Below are 26,194 nucleotides of genomic sequence, written 5' to 3' on the forward strand. Positions count from 1 at the left end.
TTTTAAATGTTATGACGACATTCAACTCTCCTGTATTTTAGTAGGTTTCCGGTTATGAGACCTACATTTGGAAGCAAAAGGAGTAGCGCCTACTACCTCCGGCTCAGACCAATTTAGACTCACCAGTCCCTATAGGAGAAGGAAAGAGTCAGGAATTTGGATCGAGGTAGTTTAATTGCAGCCTCCTGTAGATGGGGTTGGTCTGGCCATTTTGTCAGCTATTGGAACTTCCTTATCTCCAACAAAAGACCGGCTCGTTTGCTGGCACTGCCCTTGTCATAGTTTCTCGGACCATTCCGCTCCTAGCGATACAGCACCGTATGCGACCGATGAACTCGACTTTCTGCTGTAGGCAGAGGGCCTTGTGACTTCCTCGAGATTATTTGCCTGCGCAACTCTTTCGCCATGATAGACAAGCAGCAGATATATTATTAATCTGACATGTGTTCTTCCTGGAACGACGGCCCACCTACGGCTGTACAGTCATTGTTGGCACGTTCTGTTCCGGGACAGCACTGGTAGCTTCTTCCGGGGAGGGATGAGCCGGCTTTTCCGGGGCGGGTCATTTGTGTCCAGCCAATCATACAACCTACGAAACAGTGCGCCGCCATGCAGTCCCGCCCACTACCGCCCCTTAGGCTGTCAATCAGTATAAACTAGCGTTCCCATTGCCTTTCCCTACCTTCACTTAATGAAGTGACTTAAGTCTCATAGATTGAAGTCGATTGGATTCGAAAGCAAAGCAGAGGAAATCGCATGTTTTGTTAAATATCTTGTCGGAAGGCTTCAGGTAAGGCCCACTTTCGGGGCCGTGCTTCCAGCTGTGGGTGGGTTGTCTCGGTCTTTTCCAGTCTTGCTGGTTATTACATCATGTGGATGTTGGCGACAGGCGACTGTCCATTCCACGTGTTCACCGGTTCCCCACACCTTTGAGTTTATGCTTTAAAAAAACTCGTATTAGAGCGACAGGTCAAAGGCAGAAACAGTTTACATTGTTTTAAGGTGTGTTTTTCTGACAGCGTGGCTTCTTAAAATGCTGTGGTTGTTATACCTACTTCGTAGTTATTGAAATGTTTTTTCCTTTACTGAATTAATTAGCATTCATTTTACATCTGGTTACGTAGAAGAGTAAATGAAGTGTTGATAGGGTGTCAGTTAACATACATATCAACGTCGTACTCTCTCTCCCAGTAAAAGTGTATTTCACTAGTAGGATATTTCATCTCTCTGGAGCAGCGCTCTCATGTTACTGAGGGGCACACGTCAGTAGTTCAGCCCGTCCAAGGCTGAGCTGTGCATTCTGGGATTTGGTGTCCTAATTTATAATGGTATAAACGATTCCGGAACGGAACGTAAAATCCTTGACTGCATGAACTACTTGGGGAACCTGAGTGCTCTGTTTATGTGGCCTCATGTCATGTGTGACACTTGCCTGCCAGTCCTGTCTTTGTGGTCCAATAGTATTTCATGTGCCAGGCCTTGTAGTTTCATATTTGATGATATTATCCAAGATTAAATTACAAATACCTGATAAAATGTCCCGAGGTGAAATAAAAAGCTCTACAAATCAAGGGAGTTTGCTCAAATCACAGCAAGGTTAATAGCCAAAAAATAATCTAAGTCACTGGTTCTTAACCTTTGCTCCTGCAAGTCTGCAAACCTATTCCTAGATTAATTTGAGAGAGCACATCAAACAGAGTATAGTATTGACAATGATTGGTGTCAATTGAATTTTAAAAAGTGCTAGCCAGCCCATTAACATTCAGATTAAAAAAAATATATATATTTGTTTGTGGATACAATATTATAATTGTGTATTTGTTTGACGCATGCTTGCTTCTGTAATTGTTGTTTATTTTTTTGCAATTCAACTAATCGATAATGCTTAGGCCGGGGTCCCTGGCTTCCAGTAATGACTCTGCGGTAGTTCCCGGATTCCAATAATGATTCAGTGGTGGGGATCCCCAGTTTCATTTATGCTTACGTGGGGGTTCCACAGAGGTCAAAAGGTTAAGAATCACTGATCTAAGTGACTAATGCCCACAATGTAATCGCATGGAGCTGTTCTGCCACGGACTGATGACACTTTATTGGCAAAACCAGGTACATATATCTGCAAGCACCTTTTCCTTGGTACCTGATGCCTAGAGGGATTATAGTTCCTCAGTTTTTAGTTTGATCCACCAGTGGTTCCAAACGTTCAATTTGGCAACTACTTAACACATTTAAAAAATAATTAGTGTCTGTTGTTTCTGTCCTGTAATAAATAATAAGACTGACTTCGGTGGTACCAATACTGCTTTGGCTCCACCTGGTGCCAAAAGGAATGGTATAAATGTAGCTGTGTGTGTTTCTGTATACATTAGGATGGGATTGATCTTTCATTTCCTTTACTTAATGGTGTGGAATACATGGCCTCATGCTTCTCATACCAGGTGCTTGCTCTATGCTGGTGCTTTTATGTGTGGTAGGCTTGACACCTCTGCTTCTTCAGTGTGTTTTTTCTTTTGAGGGGCACACTGCCTTCCCATGGGTGCATGGTTTCATAATCTCAAAGCAGTGACTTACGGTGGTAGTAATTTGTGGCCATTGTTTTGATGGTTTGTTACACAGCGACTTTTCCTAAGTAGTGTTTTTGGAACCTGCACTATGACGAGAGTCATATGTTGTACATTACCTTGGGGCAAAGGTTGAGGGTTGTCAGCCAGTGCTCGGTATGTCCTCACAATTAACAGCTGTGTGTTATGTTAAAAGTGCTTATAAAGCGCATGTACACCAAGCGGTTTCCTGGTGCTGTGACTAGATAACTTGCTGTAAGAATTTGTTGTATAAAGTGCGACCCACCTGCTGGAACTGTGGGACTTATGCTGAATTGCAGATGCATTCATAACTCTTTTTCCTCGTGTTCAGAGATTTCTGTGCTTTTACACTTGGAAGAACACATTGACTTTTTTACAGAGCCACCCACATGAGGTGCTATGGAGCATCAGTCTCGGAGACTATCATTCTTTCAGAAAATGAGTAATCAATGTCTGGATAAAATCAGAATCCTTTGTGTGAGGATAATATGAAAATCAAAACTTGTATACAGACTAGAAGCAACAGAATGTGAATTACTACTGGAGGGATGATTCCTTTCCATCTCACTGTACGGTACATCTAGTCTGTTCTGAGATTTTCCTCTGCTTTGTCAGGAGTTAATGTTCATATAAGTTCCCTCTATCTTGAGAGTGCTTTGATTTAGTACATCAGTTCTTCGATTTTGCAAACTATTTTACTGTTTTGTTTTTTTCCGTCCTTAAATTCTTCAATGGGGTCTCATGTGTAGACCTAAATCTCTTCTCTCCATTTTATGTAACTACATGACCTTCCGACTGGAATTGCTACAGCTTAAATGATCCTGACTTTGTCACGGTAAAGACCCCTTTAAATTACTCTTGAGAATGAAACCTCCATATATTTTATTGTTTGGACTGTGTGTTGTTACATATGGGGGACTCCTTGAGTCACAGAATTAAGTTATTTTCTTGTCTCCAGACCATTAGCTGTTGAGAGCTCCTTTGCCTCTTGTGCTTTATAACTGTCACTGTAACTGCACGGTTGTCACATCAGAACATTGCATCCATACCACGCTTAAATGTATGTAGCGTCTTTTGCTAAAATACCAGTGTAAATGGATAATGGGGGTCCTAGCATCTATTACTTACTCACCTGTCGCAATACTATTTTATTTTGTTTTATTTATTGTGTTTTATAAAGCGTGAACATGACCATCACGGCATCGGAGCATTTAGCTAGAGAGCTGATAAGGGTTGCAGTGCAGAAAGAACACCTGTAACTTAAGATACGCTGTACATATAATTCGAAGAGCAAGGTATAACACAATAGGATACAATGTCCAATAAGGTGAGAAGTTTCAAAATAGTTCTTATTTTACAACATGTCTTTTAAGTAGTACAGTTTTGACTTCCTTCTTAAAAAGCTTGAGTGCTAGGGAGCTCCCTAGATTTTTGGGGCAGATCCGGTAACAATCTGGCTTATTTGAATTTTAGTGTTTCAAGTGTGAGCGATTTTTAGCACTTCTAGAATCCCTTCCACCTCCTGAAAGCTTGATCCTATTCGCTATGTGTTTAGGACCAGAATTGTGAAGGGCGTTGTCTGTTATGCATGCAACCTTCAGTTGGATCTTCGCTTCAACTGCAAGCCAGTTGGGGCCTCTGAGTGATGGAGAGATGCATTCGTAGTGACGTCTGCCTGTTAAGTCTTGCTGCTGCATTTATTGTCGCTTTCATTGGGGCTAGGCTGGCTTTAGGTAGACCTAGAGTGTGACATTACCATGGTCCAGGTTTGAGAGCACTAGAGATTGACCCACTGTTTTTAGGATTCCTGGTGTTGTGAAGAGTTTTAGTTTCCTTAGAAAGTGCAGATTTAGATATGCACTTCTGGTAGCATCTTGTATGTGAGCCTGCATGCTTATATTTGAGTCTACTGTGATGCGTAGTAATTTTACGGAGTCTCATATGGTTGATGCTAAGAGACAGATGTAGCAGTTTTGGGGATTTAAGGGGTGGGGAGAAAAGAATACATTCGGTTTTCAGCAGGTTTAGTTTTAGATAGTGGGGTGTCGGGTAGTTCTGTGTTTTCCTTTGGGAGTTATCCAGTCTCCAGATATCCTCTTGGGAGGAGAGTTTGATGTAGAGCGGAGTATTCTCAGCATACATGTGGTATGAGATTTTTGATTGTTGAAGAATTACAGTGAGTGGTTCCATGTCTAGATTTAAGAGCGTTGGTGGGATTTTAGATCCTTGTGGAATGCCCTAGTCGGTGTCTGCTACATCAGATAGGGTTGTGCCTATTTTGAGTCTGTTGTCGGTTTTGCAAGAAGGAGGTGAACCAGTTAAGTTTGATTCCTGATAGAGAAACTCCTGAATTCAGAATGGGTCTAAGGCTTTTGTGGCTGACATGTTGAACACCGCTGATAGCTCTTGACGTATTAGGAGATAGGTTTAATATTGGTCTAGTAAAGTTTGTATGTCCTCTAGGACGTTTAGAATGGCGACCTCAGTGTTGTTCCCAGGCCTGAAGGATGATAGGTGTTTATCTGGCAGTTCGAAATTGTTGTGTTCGCATAGCTGATCATGGTCACATATTTCTACCAATTTAGCCAGGCAAGGCAGACTGGATACTGGTCGGAAGTTGTTTGTCTTTCTGGTCAGTTCCTGTTTTTTCAGCAGGGGAGATACTTGGCCCATCCTAAGGCATTCTAGGAGGGACCCTTGTTGGAGAGATGCATTTACGATTTTCGTCCATAAGGGAGTAATGGACTGGAGAATCTCTTTCAGTAGGTGGGAGGGAGTGAGATCGTCTTATTGTGTGGTGTGTTCCAGTGTCTGAATGGTTCTCTAGATTTCCCTCTCAGACAGAAATCTGAAACAGTTCCAAAAGGCTCCATTTAATTTTTATTTAGGACCGTTGCATTGTATTGGTGAGTATTCTTGCCGTGTGCTGGAAGAGTGGGTTTGATGGACTCACTAGGTTGTGTACTAGCTTGGCTTAAAATAGAGTTGCATATGGTTGCGGTTTTATCTTTAACCCCTTGTGTGCTGTTGACGAGCTCAGCTCGTCATGAGGGACGGTTGAGCTGCCTTCATGACGAGCTGAACTCGTCACAGCCGTTGGAACGTTCGCACGCGGGGATAATTACCCCGCTGTGCTGAACGTTCGAAAAACAGGTGTGGTGTGACGAGCTCAGCTCGTCACGAGGGAAGCTCCGCTGTGCCTCATGACGAGCCGAGCTAGTCAACAGCACAGCACACCACAGCGGCGCTGCGTGCAGCTCCCCCCCCCCCCCCCCCGCACAGCGGGGGGAAAACACCCTGCAGCTGAGGGGTTAAAGAAAGCAGAGAAGGCTTTACAGGTGTCCAAGTTGTTTGTAATTGTGGGTTTCTTCTTCAAGTTTTCCTGGTTATTGTTTTATGTCAGTTTCCTTGGCTCTGTCTAGTTGATATCTGATCGCGGCTGTTTCGCCATTCAAGATAGTCTTTTTGTATGAGATTCTTTGCATTCTCACCTGTTCGAGTGTGCAGTGTTTGGATCCTTCATCAAAAGTCGTTCCAGGTGTCTTCGTTTTCTTCTTTCATTGTTTATATATGGGTTGAACTACAGTACTGAAGTTTTTTTACTTTGCCTTTTTAGACGTGATGGAGAACCCTTCTGAACTGTGTTGGGCATACTGCTGTTGTAGAGGTGCATCAGTTCTTGAACCAATGTTTTGTCCATCCAAGGTGTTTTGGCATAGCCCCACTAATTCTGTTCTGACTACGCAGCTGTAATCCTTTATCCCTTCTCGTTTGTCCCTTGCTTTTTTTTTTTTTTGGGGTGTAGATATTTTTAAAAGAAATTAATGGTGGTCTTACCAGTCTGTTGGGGTGATGTCTACCATGTTTGCTGATCTAGTTTAGCGATGATGAATGAGGTCCAGTGTGGCACCTTTGGATGTTGTCCCATTGAATACTTGAATCATGTTGAGGTCACAGAGCAGGTTACTGAGTGCAGCCATTGTGGGTTTTTTGCCATTGTTCCAGTGAAGGTTGAAATCTCTTAATACAATTACATTAGATAGTGAGGAGGCATTGATTGTGATAATTTCTATAAGTTTCTCCAGAAAGACTATGTTGTTACCCCGTGGATGGTGTACAAGGATGTACGTTGTTACAACGCATGCTTTTACAACGCAGGTTTTTCAACGCAAGTCGTTACAACGACTTGCGTTGGGGGGTGCTGGATAGTGAATAGTTTAATTTACTATTCCAACTCCAGTCCCCGTGGATAGTAGGTAAGGTGTTGGATAGTAAATTAAACTATTACCTATCCTAGAGCGCCCCCCAGCGCAAGTTGTTGTAATGACTTGCGTTGAAAAACCTGCGTTGTAAAGGCACTGCGTGGTAAAAGTTGCGTCGTAAAGGATGTTTCCCGGTGTACAAGGAGTGTTTTCATTAGCAGTTTCTTTTCAAACTTGATTTCAGCTCCCAAGAGTTCAAACGATGATGGATCTTCTAGCGAGAGTGTGTTTACGGTTAGGGAGTGTCTGTAAGTTATGGCGAGACCTACTCCCTGCTTTACTATGTGCTCTAGACGTAGGATGGCAAAGTCCAGTGGAATGAGAAGGTCCGGGACTGGGGCTGCTGTTGGGTTGAGCCATGTTTCAGTAAGAGAGAGCATGTCCAGATCATGCGCTAAGATCACACCTGCTATATCCATTGCATGTTCTGTAGCTGATCTGCAATTGTGCAGCATGCATTTCACGTTTATTACTGTTTTTTTAGTTACTGGGGTGGTATTATGTTCATTGTGATTGGGATCAGGTTGTTGTGATTTGACTTGTAGTGGGTTGTGTCTATGGTTTTTGAAGTAAACTGTCTTGACGATCGGGATGATAGATATTGTGTCAAGTTGGATTTTCGGTGCACTCTGATAGAATATTAGCAGGGTGGTTCTCTCTTCTTCTCAGAGGTGATTGTTAGTTCTTCTTGGCCGGTGAAGCCTGTTGTCTCAGGGAGTTGTAAGTCTTCTGTTGTAGATACGTTTTCTGCTAGAAGGAGAGTCAGTATACTTGATAGTGGGCATGTACCTCTTCTCTAGGATGAGTAGAAGTGTGTTGACCTTTTTGTCCCATTCTATGTCTTCCCTGAGTCGTTGCAAGTTGTTGTTGATTTGGTTTGCAGGGAATATGTGTGCTTGGCTTTGACACATAATATCACTGTGTATGCCTGTTTTTGTGACTTGTTTGCATGATTATTTCTATCACCTGCTCTTTATCTTGGGTGTGTTTCCTGGTCACTAATCCACTTCCTGTTGTTGCTCCTCTGGCTGAGCAACCTTTTTGTAGGAGGGTCCGATGGGATTTCTGTGGGGCTGTGTAGCCTGCAGGGCTACGAATGTCATTGGGTGTAGTTCTTTGTTCGGAGTCAGTGGGTTTAGGGTAAAAATTGGGGTACGAGGGATGTTACTTAGGTCCTAACCTACCTCCCATTGTTGAGTAGTTTCTCCTCGTGCTGAGATAGCGGTTGGTTGAAGGGTATCGTGGGGCTGAGTGTACTGCAGGCGACGGTTGTTGTTGGGTGTAGTTCCTCGGTCGGAGTTAGTAGGTTTAAGATGATGGGTAGGTGATGGAGATTGAGACGGGTACTTGCCTTTTTAGGTCACAAAAAAAGCGAGTCAAATGCTTGTAGGTCATTGTCTGCTGCTTGGATAAGGATGTTGTAATTTTTATAGATTGAGATGATAGCTTTCACTTTGAGCGTGGGGCGGAGAGATGTTGTGAGTTTGAGACCCTAGGGGATGTTCTGTGTTGCTTTCATTGCATTGAGGGAGTAAAATGCATTTTTCCTCCAAGCAATCAAAAGCTGTCTCCCCGTGGGGACACAGCTCCGCCATCATCGCTTCATAAGCTGTGATGCATCTGAAAACGCACAAATTGGGCACTGCTGGAAAGGCTGGGTTCAAGATCACTCAGGAGTGACATTTGATGCGTCTAGTAACATAAGTGACTCCCTCCGGAGTAAAGGATCTTTCAGGAAATGTCTAAAGCCTGTACGTCTGACACTCTCCTGCAGGAGATCAGACACAAAAGATAGGCCAGTTTGGCCAACAGCTGCTTCCTGGAAAGGTATCTATTGCTTGGCCAAGCAGACTAGAGATTCAAAACCTTATTCACATCCCAAAGGGTATCTCGGTTCCGGAGGAAGCGACAGACTAATGCCACAAAGCAATTTCTTAACTAGAGGATGTTCTCCCACTGGAAGACCCGCAATCACAGCTTGACCCGTGGAGATTACCAGTCGCAAAGTATTGACAGACCTATAAGCTAGAGTAGACCCTCCGCAGCCAAAGCAGCCAGGAAATTTAGGATGTGCACAACATCTGCCCCCATGAGATCCAGACTCCGTTGGAGACACCAACACGTCCAGCGAGACCAGGCTGACTGATACCTCTTGACAGTACCATCAGCCCAGGCTTTAGCGAGGAAGAGCACTGCATCTCGCGATATGCCCGGGACTTGCCATCATGACCTGTAATCCTCCACGCCATGAGCTGGAGGCTACTGTTCGTCGCCATTGGGTGAAGATTCCTGGAGGGATCGCTCAGGAGATGAGGATGCTGGTTTAGACGGATCGGAGAAGCTGAAGAAAGTATCAGCAGAACTGGAAACCAGACATGTGACTTCCATGCCGGGGTATTCACCACCAGGTCTGCCTGCGCACCTGATTAGTCAGTCGCATGATCATGGCAAATCGGGGGGGGGGGAGGCATAATCCTGCTCTGCCAACCAAACCCAGAGAATGGCATCAGTCGCTACTTCTCCCGGATCCGGCCTGCAGCTGAAGTACCTGGGAAGTTGATGGTAGGCCGATCATGAATGGATCCCAAAGGGAGGAGAGGGCCTGCAACATTAGCGGAAGAAGCTTCCACTGGCTTGAATTTTGCAGATGGCGAGATTGCCAATCTGCCACCTGGCTGGCCGAACCCAGAAGGTGGTCCGCCGTCACTGAGACATGGTGTTTCAGACAGTATTCCCAAAAGTTCTTGGCCTGGTCCAAAAGGGCTTTGGACTGTGTGCCTCCCAGATGGTTGATATGCCTCCCAGATGGTTGATATAACAGACTGCCGCTACAATGTCCATCTTCATCAGGACACAAGATTGCACGTGGTCCTTGGTCCAAAATTTGTCTGTGAAGGAGTCCGCCATCAGCTCCAGGCAGTTTGTGTAAGGACTGTTCTGCGGCCTCTGGTAGAAAATTCCCTACAGTGAGCTGACCCAACCTGAGCAGCTGACATTGAACTCGATCACAAGACCTGGTTGTCATCTCAAAATGACACAGCCATTCCACGCCTTCATGTGGGAGAGCCACCACAGGAGATCCTCCTTGGCCTCGTCTGAAAGGGGAACGCACTAGGAGTACTTGAGACCAAGCCGGAGGTGCAAGTTCTTTAACTGCTGAAGGGCTCGAAATTGTACGGGTCCCGGATAAATGACCTGATTTGAGGATAAGAACAGGCCTACCACCCTGGCTATCTGGCGGAGGGAGGTCAACTTCTTTAGCTTGGTGTCGATTTTTAATTAACATAGACATGCACTTCTCCGTAGAGATGGCCCAGTTTGCGCTCCATAGAAATATAATGGGCCGTTGGGCCCAGCTGGACAGGTCCTTTGGGGTAATAAAGGCCCTGGATGCTTTGGTGTCCTCCGCCATGTCAAATATTTTTAGGAGTGGGCCTGTGATGTCCAGGAACTTGTCCTGGCACTACCGCCAGGAGCGCTCGATACCCTTCTTAGGGTCCATAACGTATAAGACTAGGAAAGTGGCCTTGCGAGCATCTATCTCAGATGTGACAGCCATTTTCCACTTCAAAGACGGATGGCATTACTCTGCCCCAAGACAGTTCCTGACCTCTTGATCAAGAGCCTTACAGAGCCTGCCAGCTACATATTTAGCCACTTTGTAGCAGGGGTCCACTCAGAGGAGTGCTGAAGCATGAGGTCCTGGGGTCTAATAGGTCTGACTGAGAGTCAGCTGCTCCCTTCGGAATGCCTAGACCCCGCTGAAGGTTGGGACAAGAGTCTCCAAGATTGGTCGTGATTGGAATCCCCATCAGAGCCCGTAGGAGAACCGTTTGAGGGGGGTAGGACTGGGTTCCGCCCAGTCACGAGGGGTCTGAATGGGTAGTGGGCTCCTGCGGATGAGGGGTGGGGGTTTGGCCCCCAGAAAAAACGGGCTCAATTACTGTAGGACCGGTAGCCTCATGTGAGGCCTTGCTCCTATCCCATAGGGTGTAAAGCTCCAGGCTGGCAGGTGCAATCGAAACTATATTTACTACTAAACATGGTAAGCACATTATACAAATAAAGAGTAAAAAGGGGACCGAATTCCCGACACTCATATGTACGCAGCAGCTAGCAGCGAAGGAAGAGCGACCATGGACAATTCCCTTATGATGAGGCCGACGGCTCCTGATTGGACAGAGACTTGTTTTGTTGTCAACTTCTTTTTCCTGGGGTTTATGGAAAATGAAGTTTGGTTGTTATTGAGTTACAGTTAATGGCTGCTATTTGAATAATACGAAGAAAGAAGGCATAATCCTTGTCCTCCAGGTCCTGCCTTAGAATTAGTCCTTGACCCTGCCCTTGTATGCTACCAGTTGTTTTTAGAAAATTATTAATCCCTTGCCCTGTTACCTATTGCTTTTCTTTTTTTAGTCATAAATGTGATAATTTTCTACAAAGCATCTGAATGGTGCAGGTATTAGTGTACGTAAATAAAAAGATAATGATTGGTACTCAAAGTATATCCTCATGCGAGGCCGTTGCAGCGTTCCTCCTTTTGGGTCTCGCCTAGGGATGCTTTAGCTGTGTGTGATACATATAGATGTATATATCTTGGTCAGCCCCTTGCTAATGGTTGTACTGCTTTGTTAGTCTATCTCAGTTTTCTCCTATTGATGACTTTTCTCCCTGCACTTGTTTTTCCTGTCGATGAGCATTCAGACTTTCCAGTTTTCTGATTTGTTGACCTGTATTCCTCTACTTCTGATGTTGCTTGCATGCAGGGAACTATGTTTTTCTTTTCCTTTGTGGGAGTGTATGTGTTCCAGGGTAAGCACTTCAATGAACAGTCATGCATGCAAAACACTGCCTTTGTGTTGCACTTCGCAGTCAGCAGCTAAAGGTTTGAAAGGTCAGGATGGACCAATAATAAGACTCGAGGGACCTCTACACTCAAATCCCCTCTAGGGGTTGAAAATTTGCTAGAGAGGAGTTAAGTACTGGGTACAAAGAGACCAGGCACTGGTTAAGTCAGCATGTTTAACTTTTTTTATATTAAAGGATTTGTTTTTGAAAATCTAAAGCGTTAGCGTGTTTGCTATCCTTTGGTAATTATTGGATTTAAGCATTTGTGCAAAATAGTACTGTACTCATTTTGAACTGGTTAATTGTTTTTCCGTGTTTTTGCATCGGGCTGTATATTTCGTTTGTGTGTCCACATAAAATTATTGTAGGAGAATAGAACAAGCATTTGCAATGCAATAGGTCTCGCATTAGGAAAGTTTGAGCCATTGGTATTGTAAATGACAATTTTTTTATTTGTGTTAGTTTTGAAAATAGCGAAATTAATAGTTAAAACTATTGGCATTGTAAATGACAAAGCTTTCTCAAATGTGACACCTATAGCATTTGTAAAGCAATGTGTTGTATTTACGTGACTTAGATGTAGTGATATTACAAATAACAATGGCTTTTAATTTTTTTAATAATTAATACTTAAATGTTATTTGGAGTGTATGTTCCATTGAGTGCAGTGTAATTATGTGGCACTAAGTGGTATTTGGAGTGTATGTTGCATTGAGTGCAGTGTACTTATGTGGCGTGTAATGATGTGGCACTGAGTGGTATTGTGTGAAGTGTATGTTGTATTCAGTAGAGTGTAATTGTGTGGCGTGTAATTATGTGGCACTGAGTGGTATTGTTTGGAGTGTATGTTGCATTCAGTAGAGTGTAATTGTGTGGCACTGTTGTAGGAAACTAGGCAATATAAGTGCCCGGGACACAGTTTGTTCACTTGTCTGTCAATACATCAACTGTTCAGGTAAGTGTCAAGTGATACTTATCCTAGGACCTATGCTTTGTGATGACATTACACATTTCCTGAATTATATCATGTGTGTTGGCCATGGAGGGAGTGGGTTCATATGATGTTGTACTGATTCACTGTGACAATGTTTGGTTATGCTTCACTGAGAGATGTAAATTGAAAACTATAAATCCATTAAAAAAAAGTATGTGTGTTACATGTACAACTGTATGTATATTGTATGAATGATTGGATTGATGAATGTAATGTGTTGTTTAAAGCCCAGTGTGAAGTATATACAACAGTGGCAAAGGGAAAGGACAACAATTCACCCCTGAGCAAAAGCTCCCGATTTTGATAGATGCCCAAATATCCAGGATGCCACATAGCGGTGGATTGTGAAGAGCTAGTCGGCTCCCAACGCTGCACGCAAACAAAGCTCTTCATGAAATGGGCAATTGCTTAAAGGGATAAATGGAGCGCTATGGGTACCGAGAGCATGTTTTGTGTCTCTATAGCATGAGCAGTATCAGGGACATCGCACAAGCACACAGTGCTGCTTTTAAATAACTTGTGGTGCTACTCATAGAGCCCTCTCCACGTGCAAGACCTGCTGAAGGGAGATCAGTGCAGCTCCTCTTAAAGGGCCCCTTGTGGTGCAGAGAGAGAAACACAAATGAAGCCCCCCTCCCCTACTTACCTTTCGCCTGGATCTGGCTGGCGCAGAGCTCCGCAGCCCCGAGGCACTGATGCTGCTGAACGGAAACTGGTTTGGCCAGGTCCGAGCACCCAGAGCACCCATTGCATCAGGGGGGCATCCTCACTCGGTCAGGTGCGCCGGAGAGGGTTGCGTTGCAGGCGTCCCTCAGGCGCAGATCAGCGAACACAAAGGCACCTTTTCAAGATGCGACGAAGTGTGTTTTCAAGGACACAACGCACAAGCAACAGAAGAAGGGTGGGCAGGGCCGCTACCAGAAATCTGTTTCCCGTCCAGGCAGGTGCACAACTCCTGTCTTGACTCGCGAGCAACAGATGACGGGTGGGCTAGGCCTAAAGGAGACTGGGCGGACGCCGACCCCTCTTCCAAAGAAGCTGGAGAGAAAAGCAACAACTATAGATCTCGCCAATGCGAAACAGCTCATGCGCTGCAATGCAGGCGAGACCTAAAAAACTAATTTGAAGACTATATATGGTTTATCGGTCAACAAGAGAACGGTTGCATTGTGTGGGGCTGTGCCCAATGAGACGCATACTTTGTAATTGATTCCTGATTTTAGATTGTGAGTTTGTGCAATGCCATTCTGCAGCAACCCAGGTTAGTTTTGGTGAAGTTCTAAACGCTCGCCCCCCCCCCCCCCCCCACCCCCCTAAAAAAAATTACAGCATTTCACAAACTTTGGAATGGGCAGGTTTCTTTTCGGTACTAAATACTCCTGCATTCAGAGACACAACTTGGTGTTTTTCACACTTTTTGTGCAACTAAAGTACTGCTGCATTGGTTACTGTAGTAACATGACGCACTACAGCAATGCGCATTACCAGTAATATGAATTTTTTGTGGCCACGGAAAATGACTGTTTAAAAACAAGTGGTGAGCGGCAACGACCAATGTGGACAGGGATGACTGCAACAACAAAACTGAGTGGGAGGCATTGGGGAAAAAAAGTACGTCCATTCGCGAGCGACCAGCGGAAGGACACCCGTTATGAAACAATCAGTACTTGGTCCACGCTATATTGAAGGGAAAATGACCAAGGAGAAGTGAGGAAATGAGTGATGATTAAACCAACCAATGGTTAATCATGGGTGGGCTCCATGACCCTTTTAAGTTAACAAAATATACATGCAAGCAGCAGCATCTGTGACGTCTCAAGCGAGACCTAAAAAAATCATTAGCAAAGCCAGTAAATTTCACTGCTGAGGCTTATTGACCTTGCCAATGCTTGCTAGACATTTCTTGACCGCAGAGCTGCCTACATTGCACACTGTTTCCAATAATTTAAAATCTACCTATTGTAGGCTTTGACCCCCACTTTAAGAAAAAATATTTTTAACTCCTGCTTTTTAGTATATCATTCTGCCTCCAAGAATTGTTCTGTTGAAATGTAAGGCACTATTTTACAACTGAACAGTACACTCAAACATCACAGTTCACAGCCTCGTCAGGGATAGTAAGCGCTATATAAATGCAATTATAGCCTGGTATATTGACTTTGCCATTGCTTTTACTCATTCGTTCGCTGGAACACAGGTATGTTTAGCCTTTGTACCGCTTCGGAAGAGAATTTCAGGAAGCAAATCGTAGGATGTTATGTATGTTTGTGTAGTGACCTATGCTGCTTTATACCTAGATTCTATGGTGCAGGGTTTTAAGTGGGATGAAAAAACAGGGGGGGGGTCTCTCAAAGGGGCATAGCTGATGTAATTAAGGGTGTGACTTAAAAACACTTAAGCTAAAAATCTGTGCTTAGCGTAGTGTGCTCCCGACTGATATTTTACCGCTTCTGTCATTGCATCGAGATATGTTTTACAAGTAAAATTACACCTGCAACAAGCCAGAACTATTGGCTTTGTCAATGGCTGTTAGTTGCATAAGATAAATAAGCAACAACTAAGTCTTCGTTGCACATAATATTGAAAATGTTTCCGTTGTGAAATGATACTGTGAAAAAACTATAACACGTCTCTTTGAAGTTAAATCACAGGCAGTGAAGTGGTACTGCTGCAGTTAAGTTTTTTGTTGTTGTTTTGTTTTTCCTTCGAGGTTGAGGGCAAAAATGAGAGCCCGATAGGGACCCGTTTCAGCACCTGCTTTTTAGAACTGCCGGTGCCGAGCACCGGTGGGACCCCGCCCACTTAAAACCCTTTTAGGGTGTAAACTCTTGCTAAGAGTCACACACATTACATCTATCATCGCTGAGAATTTGTTTGTTTCCTTCCGAAATGCACTATACCAGTTGCACATTGTATTTTTATTATCTATAGTTGCCACATGTAACTTGTTTTGTTTATGAAACGTACAGTATTTTTTTGTGGACAGATTTTTTTTTTTCAATAGCTTACTCAAAGTTTTATTGTGGTATTGTAGTTTTTCTAGAGAAGCAGGTTTTGGGAGAATCGAAATGACCCAAGTTTTAATTTTTCCATTTGTTAACACCCAGAATCACAGGTGGCTGCCTGAAAACCAGCCAATTAACGACAATGAGACACCCTGTTGCTATAGTATGCCTTACACCAATAAGGTGGAAGCCCTCACGACAGCTAAGTAATGCCAAATAATAACTTAATGATCTTTCATTGATTGCAGTGCCAATCCGAATAGTATCAGCCGTCGTCCATATGTGTTCCATATAACTTTGATAGCGTTATGATAGTTATTTGAGCAGTCCTTGCTAAAATACTTGAAAACGCCCTTTTAAAAAAACACATGCAAATTCGCATTTGATGGCAAAGCATCCTAAAATAAGTAACTTCTGTTTATCCAACCTCAGAATTAATCGACATGAAAATCATGATACATTTTGCCATAAGAAATGAAATCACAAGTCACATTTTGCCCTAAATAATGCTTGCATAATTATGCTACTGGCCTTTGACCAGTTTGATATTATGATGAGTGAAGTTCAAGTGTTGTAACAAAAAGTTTTGTCATGCTTTGGTTGTAAACATTCTAGTTACAGAGTTGATATTAACCCTTTGAAGTAACCCAACTAGGCCTGTGTGTTGCGTCCCCACCTGGCAGCTCTTTCAACAAGCATTTGTAATGCAATCTGTCTCGCATTTGTTTAACTTGGAGTTTGGTATTTTTAATGACTGTTATTTTTGTTTGTAATGGAGTGGGTGTATGTTATTTGTAGTGGCATTATGCGGTTTGTTTGGAATTGTTAGTTGTGGAATTTTGTGGGGTCGAATTGCGTAGTGTGTAATATATTTGTGTGTTGTAAAGTTGTGGTTTGATTTGCTAGAGAATCTTTTAAAGTTCCTTGCAGCAGACTAATCCATCGCTAGGTGCTAGGAAGTGGAGACCTGTTCTGGGGACATTTGGGGAAGGTTAAAAGGTGGGTGTTCATAAAAGCGTGAATGAATGGGATCTTTCTTAAGGTGTACATACTCGGTTTAGAAAAGTAGATGAAAAGCTCCACTCTAACGCATTAATTCACACAGCAAGCGTTCCGTTTATTTCAGGAGCTTAAATACTGATGTGCGGCGTGAGCCCGGTTAGCGGGAGCGCAAGAAGTATGAGCTTCAATATGACCAACACAGGGAGGAAAAAACTCGTATTTTCGTATTGGTTGAGAATCTCTTATATCGTAATGTTAAGCCAGCTGTTCAAAGCCGGCCCTGCCAGTTGTTGCAGGCGCTCTGCTCGCTGTATACATCTCCTGGGCCGGGCTTTAACTGCCAGAGGCCCCTATGCCCTAATGAGGCCAGGCTGCTATAATCCCGGGGATAATCCCCATGCCTGGGCTCACCTCGGGCCCAGCTTCCCCTCCCCAAACATGCTCTCTCAAAAGGTATTTTCATAATTAAAAAGCGTGGCGTCGGAATCGTATTTCGACATATGGGGTCCTTGGCAGACTGTAATGTGTGAAACTATTTGGCGCACTCCTGCGCAAATCTGGTAAGCTAACTCGGTGGGTTAGTGCCTCTACTGCAGAGGTCTTAATGTAACTTGCAGATCAGTGCAGCTTCTTGAACAGCTCAGGCGTTCATCAGTTGTCTCAGCCTTTCATCCTTCAGCGACCATTGAAATCCGTGCCATGGAGCCGGGCAAGTCTCTCCTCTGGAATCTCTGGAGTGCTGTGTAGCGCAGAACCGTGGCAGTGTGCATCACATAAGCAGGGAACAAAAGGGAGGAAAGGCTTGAGGGTGGGTGCGCTGGCAGGGTGACTGAATGAGGGACACAGATAAACAAGCACTGGCATAGCCAATAGGTCTCACCTTTGGGACCTTATAAGTGTTTAGCCAGATATATTGACAATGTTTTTAAAGTATGTTGTAGAGCAATGTAGCTGCTGTGTTTAGTACCGTAAAGTTTGTGTGCAAGTTGTGCTTAGTGTAGTGACGTTAGGGCACTGGCATGGTGTGGAATGTAGTGGTGAGTTGTGATATGATGTGTGTTGGTGGGATGTATGTGTGTATATATTGTATCAGACTTTGAGATTACAATGCCGAGTACCTCACATATGTCTTTATTTAATGATATACCTTTTAGAAATTAAATCTACTGAGAAAATAAAAAATATTGTGATTTGTCAGGCTGGACACGAGATGGCAAGGAATAAACGTTGAAAGGCAGTAGGGTAAATCAACCATGCCAAATCCTGGGCCTTGAATCTTACGATCCCTGACTCGAAGCTCCCTGCACTTAAATCCCTGGTTTCGCATCAATGGGTATCTCACGCCATTTGGTACCCAGGTCTCAAATTGACCCCCCCCCCATCCTCAACTCGTGGTCGCAAGCAAGACTGTAAAAAGGCAGTGAATGTGGAAATCTCTCCCTCTTTAATGGCTGGGCCGTCTGAACGCGGTCAAAATGTCGGTGCTCTGAAAAATTCTATGTTTATTTTAAACCCTGCCCACGCCTATACTGCAGCGTCCGATCCAGAATCTCCAGCGCAAACCTACCAACTTCATATGAGGAGGACATTGGCCACGCTTTTCCAATAAAATACTCCGGGACGGGGGGGTTGGCTTGCACTAATTTGATAGAATACTACTGGGCCTTCCACCTTCGATTGATATCGGAATGGACTGCATGGGAAAGCGAGAAGGTTTGGTTTCACATGGATAGGCTAGTGGCCTGCAGACCCATATAGGATCTCGCCTGGCTCTTGCAGGAGGCTCGGCCTCGCAGTACCCAGATGGCCATCCCAGCAAAAACCGTGCTGGATATTTGGGACAAGCTAGCACTGTCCAGGAGTCTTACCTCCTTTCCTTCCCTTCATGCACCTATAATTCACAACCCACACTTCCCACCTCCCCTGCATTCATGCGCCTTCTCAGCCTGGTCCGTGGGGGGATGCCGGACACTCCGTGACCTTTTTCAGGGGGACGTATTCAAATCCTTTGAAAAATGTAAAGAGGATTTTCTCCTCCCAGGGGGAGCCAGGTTCCAATATCTCCAACTCCGGCACTGGGTACAGTCGCCATCCTCCATACATGCGGCTACTTGTCCTTTTACTCCCTTTGAACGGCTGTTGCGCTCTTTCGAGGTTTCCAGGGGCCAGATTTCTCGCACATACCAGGTGCTCCAGTACGCCCCGGGTTACCCCCCACACCCATCAGTCACGATGGCAAGCCGACACATCTATAGACTTCACAATGGGACCACTTGTGGTGCGACATCCCAAGGGTCTTTTGTAGCATTTCTCAGCGAGAAACTGCATACAAGGTCATGACGCAATGGTACTACACGCTCCACAAGATGCACAAAATGTTTCCCGGATCCTCCCTACCTGCTGAACTTACTTGCCATGACACGTAGGGATTGGCATCTAAGCCTGCACATGCTCGGCGCTGCTAAACAAATCATAAACAAATCATAGCATTATATTGGAAGAAGGCCGAAGGGCCTCCAGTGACTCTTTGCTTCACTCGCCTATGGCATATCATGGCCATGGAGTTACTCACTGCATGATTACAGCTTTGTGACACCATATTTACTAAAATTTGGCAACCATTGATCGACTATTTCAACAAACGTGGACATGCCCATCTCCAACCCCCGAAGCTTCGGGCTCCACACCTATTTGAAGACCACGTACTTCCCGTTGACCAGGACCGTCTCTGGGGGTCCAATAGAAATAGTGATTAATGCCCACACTGCATGAGGCTCTCCTTCTAAGATATCACACCTCTCCTCACATGTGCTTACTCCACTTCGCCAAGGGGTTTGGATCATGGTTTCTCCATTGAGGCAATGTTCTCTAACAATGATAGCCTTCTAAGGCACTTCTGCTTTGCTTTTGATGTATTTATTCGCCGATCCTCTGGAATGTTTTCTGATGTGCTCCTCTTCTTCCCCCTTGGTCTTTTTCTCCGTTTTCTCCTACTTCTCTTTCTCTTTTTACTATCCTTTATTATCTTGATTGTTGTATTCTTTGTTTCGACTCATATGCTCAATAAAAAGACTTGGAAAAAACGCAGTAGGGCACCCTATAAGGTACTGTAAATCTCAGGGCCCCATCTTTCCCCCCCAATGTTGTATTATTATTTGAGTATTTGTGTTGCGCACTGCAGATATTTCTGTTCTCCTTAGTGATTTTTAGGTCTCGTGACCTACAATGCGCGCAAGCGCATTGAGGGATCGAGAATTCAAGTGCTCGATCGTCTAGTGAAACCACTGCGGTTTCTTCACAGTGCATGTGAGGTCACGTGGCCACAAAAGCGGGTCACGTGACCACACAAGCACGCGCATCTCCCTAATCTGCCTGCCTCCCCTCGCTCGCATTCACGCCCCAGGCTCTCCCACCCCATCCGGCTTCCCTCCTCGCTCGCATTCACGCCCCAGGCTCTCCCACCCGGCTTCCCTCCGCGCACATAAAACATCTCGCGCGATGGCTGTAAAATGCTGGTCAGCATTACTACAGAGCTGCGGTCACAGGGCATTGTGCGCCTTGTTTGGGTTGGTGCCTTTCCCCGTCCCTCGTTGCTGCTTCCGATGCTGCTTCCGATAGTCACCCTTTCTCTGCCTCCTTCCTCTGTCAGTCTTCTCGTCCTCTGCCTTTCTCCCTCGTCCTGCAGTCCGTCTGCTTCTCCAGGTCTCGTCTCGCACATATTATTCTTTCACTTCAGCCGTATTTCTCCTCCGTTCTAGGGACCTGCCTCCTTTGCTTTCGGATATTTATTACCCACCCCCTCTTCGCCCCCTACCTCCAGCATTTCCTCACTCCTGCCATTTTCCCATTCGATGCAGAAGTAGAATGCTTCCTTCACCCCTCATCCTGCTTGGCTTTTTTTGTCTTTTTAGAACTACTCCACCTCCATTGCTTCCGCACACCGGACTTCACAAGCTCAACTCTTCCCCCTCCCGTTCCTCCAGCCCCCAGTTTTTATTAACTTATTCTGATGGTCCGGACAGCTGCAATTTGCTAATAGGATGCTTGTTTCTATAAAAAAAAATTATGTTGTGCATCAACCACCATCTAGTAAATGTACATTTTAAAAAAGTATTCTGCGGATATCTTTTAAATTTGAACAGTATTCAGCCGTCCTGGAACTACTTTGGACACCAGGAACTTTTAGTCAAAAAGCACATCACGGGGGAAGCCTGACTGTGGCCTCCGTCTCCGCCCACTCCTCCCACACCAGCACCTCCCCTCTCTCTCCCCGTAAACACAGCCTTTACTTCTCCTCCTCTTTTCTTGTCCTGCTCTTAGATCATAGTTTCTTTTGATTAGGTGGCTTGTATCCTTCAGCTGCTTATATTCACTGTTTTTAGGCATTGCCAGTAGACTGCCTCAAGTGTTCGCTGTGGACTGCGTAGGTAGAGTAACTTTTGGATCAGTCCGTTGCTTTGCCTTTCTTGTCAGTCTCGTGCTATCTCCTTCGGTGGTTTTCCTAATCTTTTCTTGTCCTGCTCTTAGATCATAGTCTCTTTTGATTAGGTGGCTTGTATCCTTCAGCTGCTTATATTCAGGGAACTACGATTTTTTTATGTTTTATTTTTGCTATCTAGCACTCTATGGGAGGGCATGGCTTTTCGTGATCTCTCCCCGATGTGCTGTTTCCACCTTCACATGTTGTCCCCCACCCCCTAAAGGTAATTGCTTTCCATCCAGCTTGCCCAATGCTTCCTTCGCCCCTCATCCTGCTTGGCTTTTTTTTGTCTTTTTAGAACTACTCCACCTCCATTGCTTCCTCCCACCGGACTTCACAAGCTCAACTCTTCCCCCTCCCGTTCCTCCAGCCCCCAGTTTTTATTAACTTATTCTGATGGTCCGGACAGCTGCAATTTGCTAATGGGATGCTTGTTTCTATAAAAAAAAATTATGTTGTGCATCAACCACCATCTAGTAAATGTACATTTTAAAAAAGTATTCTGCGGATATCTTTTAAATCTGAACAGTATTCAGCCGTCCTGGAACTACTTTGGACACCAGGAACTTTTAGTCAACAAGCACTGGCGTTGCCAATAGGTCTCGCAGTAGGAAAGTTGGAGCTATTACAATTGCAAATAACAATGCCTTTTATTTTTGTTTTCATTTTAAAAACATAAAGGGCTTTGTCATTTACAAAACCAATAGCTCCAACTTTCCTATTACGAGACCTATTGGCAACGCCAGTGCTTGTTTAGCATGGTACCTCATATGAATGTGCTCGCCCTGGAAGCAGGCTAAAAGATATTATAAAACAAAAAATTCAAGTTCTTAAATTACGTTTTTTTAATTAAATCTCATAGCTAATTTGGGAAGAACATTAATACTCCAGAACACATAACATGATTCCATTCAATGCATTTTTTTGAAGAGCTAAGTTATTTTTATTGTGCTACGATTATTTAAGCTCCTGAACAGATTTGTTTCAATAACTTTGTGATGTTTTCCTTTAGAATATTTTGCAGTGGCCTGTGTCATGACTTAAAATGTCCCACAGGGCCACGCATAAGCCTTCTCCCTAGCCAGATTGTGAAGAACTAAGAACCCAGAGAAGGCACTCGTCCACAGGAATGGTATTCACCAAAAGCATATGCCCCACACAAAATGGAATCTATTCACTCCAGGAAACAGACCAGGGGAAAAAGCCCGCAATCTTTCCTCCTCGTTGTTCACCCCGTGGACCAGGCACAGATTTGTTTAATGTAATGTCACATCACGTGGGCCTCTCCTAGTTTAACACGGACTGAGGTATGTGGCACTGCTGGAAGTGGAAATCCGAGAACTCATGCATTTCCTTGCAGCGCTGCTGAAAGCCCTTAACAAAGCATGACTGATCACCTATCTGCTGCGTTTTGCTATATTTGGGTGTTACACTGGTACTAATGATGTGAATCCAAAGCTTAGATAGTGTTAGCATGTTTACAAAATGGCAATATAATGAAGTAATACCGTCACAAAATGTGGGGCATTGTGCCTCGTAATTTGCCTTTTCTTGCCACATAATTTACTCAACCCTGCTGCATATTTTGCCCTCCCCTGCCACATAATTCCGGTGACCCCGATTATTACCCTCTTGCACAGGACACAGTAGGAACCTATTCACGTTGGTCTTTTTTTTAAAATCCTGCTGTACTGCAGAAGTGCAATCACATGCATATTCAATAATTCAGCTGTTGCTATGCAATTAGTCTTTTCAATACTGGCCACAGAGAAACGCAGTTCATAGCAGACTGCTGCAATGCTAGCGACAGCAAATAGACTAGAGTGGAATATGTATGTGGTGAAACTGTCCGACTCCGCTCCCTCCAGCAGTGTTAAGCAGCATCTTGCACTTTGACAGTGAAAGTGTAAGATACTGCTTAAGGCAGCTGGAGAGACCGGAGACAGTGGTTTGCGCTCCTGTTTGATGAATTGCATGAACAGTAGTAAGTAAAAGCCTAGTGTGCCATGGTATACACACGGTAATGCTCCGGATGTGGAAGCGTAGTGTCCATGGTATACACATGGGTAATGTTCCGGAACTAACACCCCAGTGTGCCATGGTACACACACCGGTAATGCTCCGGAAGTGGAAGCGTAGTGTGCCATAGTATACACACCAGTAATACTCCGGAAGTAAATGCCTAGTGTACCATGGTATACACCTGTAATGCTCCGGAACTTTAAGCCTAGTGTGCCATGATAAACACACCGGTAATGCTCCGGAAGTGAAGCATTTTCCGTAATCGGAAGTGGAAGCGTAGTGTGCTATGGTATGCACACTGATAATGCTTTGGAAGCATAGTGTGCCATGGTAGACACACTGGTAATACTGCTGAAGAAAAAGCCTAGTGTGCCATGGCATACACGAATAATGCTCCGGAAGTGGAAGCGTAGTGTGCCATGGTTTAAACACTAGTAATACTCAGGAAGTGGAAGCATAGTGTGCCATGGTATACACACCGGTAATGCTCCGGAAGTGCGGCGGTCTGCTAAGCTGACATGACTATGCCTGCCTTGCAGGCGTGCGCTGCCATTTTAGACAATGACATTTAATTAAATAATGTGCTTGAAATCAAATAAACCAATGAGAGCTAGCGTAACCAATTAAAAAGTGCAAGAAACAAATAAAGGATTGAACGTGTTTAAGAACCACAGACCAGTGTGGAAGACAAGCACGCGCGGCCACGAAAGTGACCGCGCTATGTTTAATTTGTAACATGATCCACTACAAGGGAGGAACGCAGCAGGCAGCCTGTGCGCCGCTGCTCGCTTCCGACAGCAGGAGGACGTGGGAGTGAACATTTAAAGAAAAGTTGGGACAAGCACCCTGCTTGCTTTCATTTTTAAAAGCCACACGCAAAGGCCAATAGAATGTGTGGAAGTTGAAAAACCACACAAACGTTTCGGGGAAGTCTGGAGTAATTCCAAGAGGCCTCCCCATAGAGCAGCGCATGCTCTAGGCTAGACCTAAAAAATCCAAATATGCTGATCATCTTGGAGACAGGATGTGACGCTACGTCTAGAGCTGCCGACTTTGAAACTGGGAAACCAGATTCGAGTCTTGGCGAAGGCTTTCCTGTGCCTTAAAAAAGAAAAAGCTAACTAAGTTACGTATAGGAGAAGTTAATAGAAAAAAATATGAAACATGAAGCACGGCGCCGAGCCGCGAGGGCTCCAAAACCATGTAATTAATTAAAGTTTGTTTGCACTCGCCTACAGAAATACATTCTCGCAGGTACAAGCCAAGAAAGACTGAATTAAAATATTCGCACAGCCCGCCTACCGCTGCGGACTGGTACGACCAAGTAGTTGATTCCGGTATACACAAATCCAATATATGCCTCCCCAATTGTGAAGTCCACCATGCACTGATCCGGGATTTCTCCGAGTTGATTAGCTAAAAGGACACAGACCACTGGAGCCGCCAGTAGGAACAACCCACCTCTTGCTGGTGGCGGCAAAGTGATTACACACTGCACTTTGATTCGATGGCTGGTGCAGGCTCATGGTTTTCGCTGTATAAAAGGCACACTCAACAACCAGCACCCAGCTGCAGAAGTGCTTGTTCTAAATAGAAAAATAAGTGCCACAGACACGAAATTCAATGACAGAAGTGGAAGCGGACAAGTCCTCTGGCAATACCCCATGGAGTGAACAATTGAGAAAAGGTGGGACAAGAAGAATACATTATTCAATTGGAAGCAACGTTTTCTTAAAGGACACTGACCAAAGCCAGTCAAAAGTTGGAGGCGGGATCTAAAAGTTCGAGGCAAGTTTAAGCCCATAGACTGAAGACAGCATGTCTCAAAGAGAACGCATACGCTGCCTGGGCAAGACCTAAAAGGGGACTCGAGTAATCCCAAAGGAACTGAGGGAAATCAGTGCTGCTGCCAGGCCATATCGGAGGCCTGGGAGAAAAACAATTCGAAATTGGTCAAACTTCTCTCAGATGTCCTTTATCATGCATGAGCAGTGCATCCTGGCCTTGATTTTTGCTTGTCCTTGCATCTTGTAGTCTGTTATTCTAAACCAAGAGCAAAATTCAAAGTCCCAGAATGGACAAACAAAAAAAGCAGCTTTGGTACAATTAGCGGTAAACTGAAACACCCTCTTATACAAAGTGATACCTTCCCTAATTTTACATTTTAAAGTATTTCACAACTCACTGAGGAATTCCGTGATGTTCTAAAAATACTCAGCCTGTGATCTCGTGCTACTGTATTGTTCAATGCTGTGAAGAATACCCTTATAATGTACAGTTCGGCATACTTGCCCCATATTTATATAAAATATAATTTGCTCTCTTGAAATAACTAAGTTTAGTAAAATACATAAATCTTATTGGTCTTTCTAAATTAATTACTGTGCCCATAGACCATAAACCGATCATCCATCGTATAATATAATAGTCTGCTCACAACATAAAATGTTTTTCTCCGAAGTGGAATCCAAATGCGTATTTATGATGTAATTTCTCAATTAGCTGGATGGATAACCTGATATGGTTGTGGGCCTCCCCATTTTACTTTTTCTGCAAAACCTGGAGCTCAATACTGGTGTTTTAAAGTAGTCTTTTAAGAAATTACGTCTGAATGTTAATTCACCTCCTGGCATCAACTGGTGCATTGCACGTTTCCTTCTCAGCTGACAAAATGAGTCGGTAAGATAACATTTTCTGCAGACATCTGCTGTGATCTGTGGGTCCCAAATCTGAAGACTGGCTTACTCTTCTATCCATCTTTGAGAGGTCCGTTGCATCATTTGTTATTCACAGTGCTTAGGAGTGGCAGGAGTGTAGTGTGAAGCGCTATTTTAATGAATACATTACTTTGATATTAAAAATACATTGTTGCTGGAAGAGGGACCAACCATATCAGTGAACTTTCATACCCACACAATATGATGTTTTCAGTTGGGGTAGCTGTGTCTTATTTATATGCCAACTAACAAATCCCATATATTGCTTCATGTGGAGGTCCGTTT

At 44.2% G+C, this 26,194-nt stretch overlaps 1 protein-coding gene across 1 annotated transcript in view; it reads left to right on the forward strand.

Moving 5' to 3' along the window:
• The first annotated feature begins 641 nt into the window (after positions 1-641).
• Positions 642-26,194, forward strand: part of POLR3E (RNA polymerase III subunit E) — a 214,166-nt gene continuing 188,613 nt past the window's right edge. The window contains exon 1 of the mRNA XM_078665125.1: positions 642-790. The gene's annotated coding sequence lies outside the window, so the exon portion shown is untranslated. The remainder of the gene's footprint in view (positions 791-26,194) is intronic.

The sequence above is a fragment of the Lissotriton helveticus genome, chromosome 10 (assembly GCF_964261635.1).
Source record: "Lissotriton helveticus chromosome 10, aLisHel1.1, whole genome shotgun sequence".
Classification (NCBI taxonomy): domain Eukaryota; kingdom Metazoa; phylum Chordata; class Amphibia; order Caudata; family Salamandridae; genus Lissotriton; species Lissotriton helveticus.